This window comes from Phasianus colchicus, unplaced genomic scaffold, assembly GCF_987193195.1.
Source record: "Phasianus colchicus unplaced genomic scaffold, bPhaCol1.hap1.1 HAP1_SCAFFOLD_45, whole genome shotgun sequence".
Lineage (NCBI taxonomy): Eukaryota > Metazoa > Chordata > Aves > Galliformes > Phasianidae > Phasianus > Phasianus colchicus.
The window spans coordinates 1,048,373-1,054,700 of NW_028325225.1; the positions used below are offsets into that span (position 1 = coordinate 1,048,373).

A 6,328-nucleotide genomic window follows, 5' to 3' on the forward strand; every position below is an offset into this window, starting at 1 on the left:
GCGGGGGCCCGGCCACCGCCCTCAGCGGCCCCACCCGCAGCCCCGCGCCCGTTGCTCGGCAGCTGCGAGCCAACCGAGCCTGCCGGGAAGGCGGAGGGGCAGCACCACGGATAGCTCCTATTGGTCGAAGGAGGTGAGGGCGGAGCTCGAGGACGGCCGTCTTCTTCGCTATTGGCGGAGAGAGCCGTCAGTGCGGGGCGGGGGGCGGGGCCTCGCGGCTAGCGGGGTCGCGTTGAACTCCGCGTTAGGGCGGGGGAACGGAGCGAGGGGGCGGCGGCGGTCGAGGGTAAGCGAGCCGCCGGCTGCGAGGAGAGCGGCGCGAGGTAGGGAGCGGCGCGGGGGCCGTCCTCACCTGTCACCGGGCGCTCAGCCCTCCCTCCTCGCGGCCCCCGGGCTCCGGCCGCGGGCGCGGTCCCTCGCGGTAGCGGCCGGGCTGGGGCTGTGCTTTCGTCTAAGGGGACCCTCGTCCGAGGGAGGGCGGCAGGCAGGCAGGCTGTGCGCGCGGTGCCACCGGCTGTGCGCCGCTGCGCGGACGGATGCCGGCTGCCCTCAGGTAGGTGGGAGGGGGGCGGAGAGGGCAGACCCCGGGAAGGCCGCCTCTGGGCGCGAGGGCTCCCCGCCGCCGTCGCTGCGGCAGGCGGCACCTCGGAGTGGCGCTGCGCGAGGGGGGGAGCGGCTGGGGGCCGCGGCTGGGGGCTGCGGCTGGGGGCCGCCTCCGTGCGCGGGGCGGGGGGAGTTGCGAGGGCAGAGCCGCGCGATTTCTTATTTGTATAGCCGCGCTTCTTTTCACAGCAACGTGAATAGCTGTAAAACACATAATTCTACCTAAATTAAGTTGTTTAAATTGGAGATAAACAGATGTCTTAGACCTGCTTCTCTTTTTTTGCTGGAAGAAGTGAAGTCAATCACATTCTCTTACAAACAGGGCCTGGGTGTCCCTGTAGACAGCAGGGTGACCACAAACCAGCAATGTGGCCTTGTGGTCAAGAAGGCCAGTGGTATCCTGGGATGCATTAAAAAGAATGTGGCCAGCAGGTTGAGTGAGGTGAGTGAGCAAAGTATTATTTACTAACCAGCTAACTGCAGGAGAAGACTCTTAACAGAATAGAAATTTATGTTCTTAACATGCTCCTTTTTGAAGAAAATGGTAGAAAAGACAGAAGTGAGGAATAGAGGATACTTAAACCAACCTGGATCCACTAGAAAACTTCAAAGTAGGGACAGTTACAAAAGCTCAGCTATTCCATTGAGGGAGTAAGCACAAAAAGAAAGACTGAAGCCTTTAGCTAGCAGTTTGTCAGAAAACAGTCTTAAATATGCGCAAGGGTGGAAAGAGACTTCCTATTTCCTTAAATGCAAGCAGATTGAAACAGTTTCTTTTGATTTCTGTATCTATGATTTTCATAAGCAGGTACAAGAACGGTGTTCTCAGATTGGATATTATGAGTAAAAGCTTGTGTTGCATTTAAGGAAATAATAAACAGCAACTATTTCTCATCCAAGAAAAAGACAAACACGTAAACTGAATGAGCAGCTTATATACATATATCCCCTAGATATCTGTAGCACTCCCATGGTGTTTTAGTAAATGCATTACCTCACTTTTACAGGTTTATTTTCAGCCAGTATATCTATCCTTTTGCTCAACACAACAGAGAACTTTCCAATAGCCAAAAAACATTCTGCCTTTAAATTAAATTAATCTTCTTGGAAATATTACTCTTCCAACTCTCCTGTTCTGTATGTCAGCTACTGCTCAAAGCTGTCTACTGTTCCTCCTGTAAACCATACAGTTATTAAAACTTGGTATATGAATACCTTTTCATCATATTTATCCACAATAAATGAATGAGACTTCTCCCCATAGAATCTTTCTATGAAACTTTCCATCCCTCTGTCTTTCTGCTAAATCTCAAATAATCTGAACTGCAGTTCATTTAGATATTAGACCTCAGGTTCAGATAACATCCTTGAGGTAATAAAATGTTATTGTCTGACAGATCTAAAGTGATATTTTTCCTGTAGAAAATTCCATGGGGCACTTACACTGAAACTGAGAAGTGTTTTTCCTTCTCTTGCTGAGTGAGGGTTTAAATAGGAAATGCATATACACAGAGCAAAATTTGGAAGGTAACATTTCCCATCAGGTCTTTTCAGTATTACAGAGCAAGAAAAAGATTTTTAAGACTTGCATGTGCTGATTAAGGTGATTGAATTTTTTCTACTATTATTTTCCTTTTAGTTTAGCAATAAAGAAATACATTAAAAAAATGCAGTAGGGGAAAGATCTGCCCATGGATTTGTTGTATTTGTGCATATCTAAATAGCAGTACAGGCATCTTGTCATCCCAAGGACACCATGGAGTATTCATATAATATAAAGAGAGATGATGGGGATTTTCTAATAACTAAATTGGAAATCAGAAATGTTACTTTTTTTTTTTTTTTTTTTTTTTTTCCCAATTTACCAGTTTGCAAGCAATGCCTCCTTTTCCATAAAGACAGCTCTTCAAGAAAGCCCATTTCTAACACTCACAGACCTGTGCAGAACACCGTTTTTCATAGATGACAGACAGTAACTTTACAATAACATCAGCCATTTCTTTCAACACTGTCACAAATACCATTCAACAACAAATAGCATTCAACTAGGCCTCAACTTCCTAATTTCATTGAAGCCTGTATACCTTTCATTCAGTGTTAACATTACTTGAAAAAAAGTGTTTGGACGTTACATTATATTATCCTCAGTTCATCGTGTTGTAGCAGAGCTAATCTTTAATGAAAACGAGACATGTAGGAATCCTATTTGAACTTTTCTTTTATCTTCACTCTTATTTCAAAAAGAAAGTAGTTGATTAAACACACCTAGTGACAAACCAACATGTGATTATCATCTATAATAAATGATACTCCTGCTTGCTAGTATAATTGTATTTGCTTTTCTTGTTGCCTTTGCTTGCTTCATCCACACCAGTAGATGTGTTGAGAAAACTGACTGGGAGAAAAGAGGTCATTCCCTGGTCCTGGTTACAAAGACAGCACAGACACAGCCCATGGTGACTGAAAAACAAGGAATAAAGAGGTTCAAGACTGTACTGCAAAAGTGTATTGCAACTGCAGGTTGCTTAAAGAAGTAGAAGCAAAGGGAATGTCCACAGGTTTGAAAAAGTGGCCTGCAACTACACAATATTCATTGTTTCAGAAAGGAGATTTAACGATGCAAAATCTTTGGCAAGAAAACAGTTGTTTTTAGGGATCAAATAGAGAGAGAAATAGTGCTGGGGACCTAGACTCCATTTAGGACATAATACTTGTCTTGTCTCTACACATGAAAATATTTTAAATTACTAGCTGAGAGATCAGGGGTCCTGAACCATGGTATGTTCATTATTGTTGATTGCATGTACTGTGTCATATCACTTAAAAAATTAAAAACATTAATGGCACTGAAATTTCAAACTGGGTGCACGTACCACTGTGCATAACAACTGACAAGCTATTATCTACGTTGATTAAAACTCTTAGTGCTAGTGTTTTAGCTTCTCCAAAAGCAAGGAATAAACAATTTGAATGTAGGCTTTATCAGTATTTGTACTTGTAATAAAACCAGGAATATTCATAGAATCATAGAATCATAGAATTTTTTTTTGAGTTGGAAGGGACTCTTACAGACCATTGAGTCCAGTTCCCCAGTAATGAACAGGGACACCCACAGAGGTCAGAGACCTCAGAGGCCTGTCCAGCCTGACCATGAATATCTCCCCACTGCCATAATGTTGTCTTGCCCCAGACCTATACAAGACTACAAAGTGAGTCACCAGCTCTGGATTCCTACTTAGGAGGGGTTTGCCATCAAGATAGACAGCAAGTCTCCATGTAACCCTCTCCTCTAGGCATCAGCCCTGGGAAACATGCTGCCAAATATTCTTCAGAAAAGCATCTTAGAGAGGTTTCTGTGAGCAGATGGGGGACATTTGATGAAGCAAACGGATGCTGGGTAAGCAGTAATTCTCACTCAACAACCAGCCTGGGGGCTCCGTTCTTTCTTCATTTCCATTCTTTCTGATGGAAATGTCCTTGAAACTTAACTTTTTCCTACTTTTCCAGTACTTGTTTGATACTTTCTTTTTCTAGTAAGCAAAAATTCTAAGCCCTTGTCCTCCAGTAACAGTCTTTCACTTTCTGATACATTCAAAGATAACCTTTGGAGGCATGCCTTTTTCTGGGAAGCCAAGTTCTAACAGCAGAAAAAAATTTCAAAGGCTGTATGGAGAGCATCAACTACAATGGCAATAATATCACTGACCTTGCTAGAAGGAAGAAATTGGAACCTTCTAATGTGGTAAGAACATAACTTTATCATCATCTAAACTTCTGCTTCTCCTTCTAAGGAAAGTTTGTGAGTGTGTGTGACAGATGTTCTGAAATCATATAATATATAAAACAAAGTTTGTCACATGCCTAAAGATTTCATTGTACATACTTTTATGATTTTTGTTTGTTTGTTTGTTTGTTTGTTTTTAATATCTGGGAACCTGTTTCTGCTGGGATTTAAGTTTCAGCTTTACAGAATTAGCCTTCAGCATCAGATGAATGTTTTTTAAAAGAAAACCAGTAGATCAGTATATACATTTTTGCTTTCATCTTATAGTAACCCAAAACTAGGATGGACAATATTTATTGTTAAATCAATTGCAGTGTGTCAAGGATCTAAATCCTGTTATCTTCCATCCCCACAGAGCAAGTTGCGTGGGTGTGCAAAATCATTAGAAAGGGAAGGCTCAGAGCCATTTTATGGGAGCTCCGTAAAGCATCAAGATACTAAACTTTGAAACTGTTATTTAGCTTATTAACATTACAGGGATTATTAACATTACATTCTATTTTTTTCTCTCCAAAGCATTCATAGTTGCTTTCATGTTTAAACTTGTGTCTTTCTGTAAGGGTTGATCAGGAAATCACTTTAATTTCTGTATTTTTAAGAATCTAGGCGTTCCTAAAATAGTTGGTGGATTACATGAGCAATGTGGGTAGGAAATAAATGTATTATTACCCTGAATTTGAGATAGATCTGTTCAAGGCTTTCTTCTGTACAGTACTGCAGCCTTCACAAAGCCCTGCTCACACTATGTATAGTTTGATTACTGCTTTTTTTCTTTATGTATTTTGCATAGTACATAACAGTAATGAAGAATAAGATATAAGATAAACATGTACAGTAGAAATAAAGTGCAATGATTCTTCTTGGACAGATGTGCAACTTCTGAGATGTCTGAGATGTCTGTAGGACAAATTCCAGCTTTTGAAAAGCATAGCACAGCTAACAGTTCTGTAGAGTGTCTATAAACTCCTCTTTCTGGTTTATTTGGATGTGAATTTTCTGTTTGCTTGTTTTGTTTGTTAGTTGATTACATTCTGTTGCCTGTGACATTAAAGCAAAATCTACATATGTAGATTTGGTAGTGTTAGAGGTTTACCACTAAACTGTGGCATGCTAGTTTAATCTGATGATTCACTTCTGAGAATATAAAAACAGAAGTGAACGGTGCAGGGCTGGGGGTGGAAAGGGACTTTGCTGGTTCACCGGGGCGGAGAGGAAGTTGGATGCCACGAGGCGCTGAGGGGCAGCTGTGAGCCCAACCGGTCCGCTTCCGCGTGGGCTTGGGCATAAAAGGGCGGAAATAGACGAGGGGCAGCCTGGATTAGAAGGGGGAGAATATCGCTGGGCCGGCGGCCCGGGAATCGACTGCTTGCCTGTCCCCGTCGTGGTCTGTCGAAACAATTGCTGTCTTCAAGTGGACGGGCGCACGGTCGCTATTAGCTGGAGGACTGATCACCATAGAGAGCGGCGCATTAGCTGCGCAGAGCGGTTAAAACGCCACTTCCGCATTTGTACGCGCATGCGTTGTGCTGCTTGCGGGACGCGGCGACAGACAGCGGCAGTTCCGCGCATGGGCCACGAGGTGGCAGCAGAGACCGCGGAAAGAACTTTTCTGACGGGATCGGCCCGCGTTTTTCTCCCCTGGCGACCCGTTCTCTCTGTCTCGTGATGGCGGGAGAAGAGCGCGAAGTTGGAAGCGGGGGCGTTGTGGGGGGAAAGACGAAGAAAAAAAGAGAGAGACTACCCCAAACCCAGGCAAGCTCTGCTAAGTGCTTATAAGTAGCTGTGAAAAAATAAGTTCTTTTTTTTTTTTTTTTTTTCTTTTTGCCAGCATCTGTTGCATTGTTTCTAAATGTTCACAGACCAAAATGCAACTGCCCGGCAAATTTAATGATAACGAAATTAAAGCCCATTGGCAGAAAGCGCGGGGCCATATTAATGTTC

At 43.5% G+C, this 6,328-nt stretch overlaps 1 long non-coding RNA gene across 2 annotated transcripts; it reads left to right on the forward strand.

Annotated features, from left to right (window-relative positions):
- Positions 1-236: 236 nt before the first annotated feature.
- Positions 237-4,362, forward strand: LOC149912016 (uncharacterized). Of its 2 annotated transcripts, none has more exons than XR_016462510.1 (3): positions 237-323; positions 926-1,045; positions 3,897-4,362. It is a non-coding gene; the product is annotated as an uncharacterized LOC149912016 (long non-coding RNA). The 2 variants fall into 2 exon arrangements; XR_016462511.1 differs by having other exon boundaries at positions 4,201-4,362.
- Positions 4,363-6,328: the final 1,966 nt, after the last annotated feature.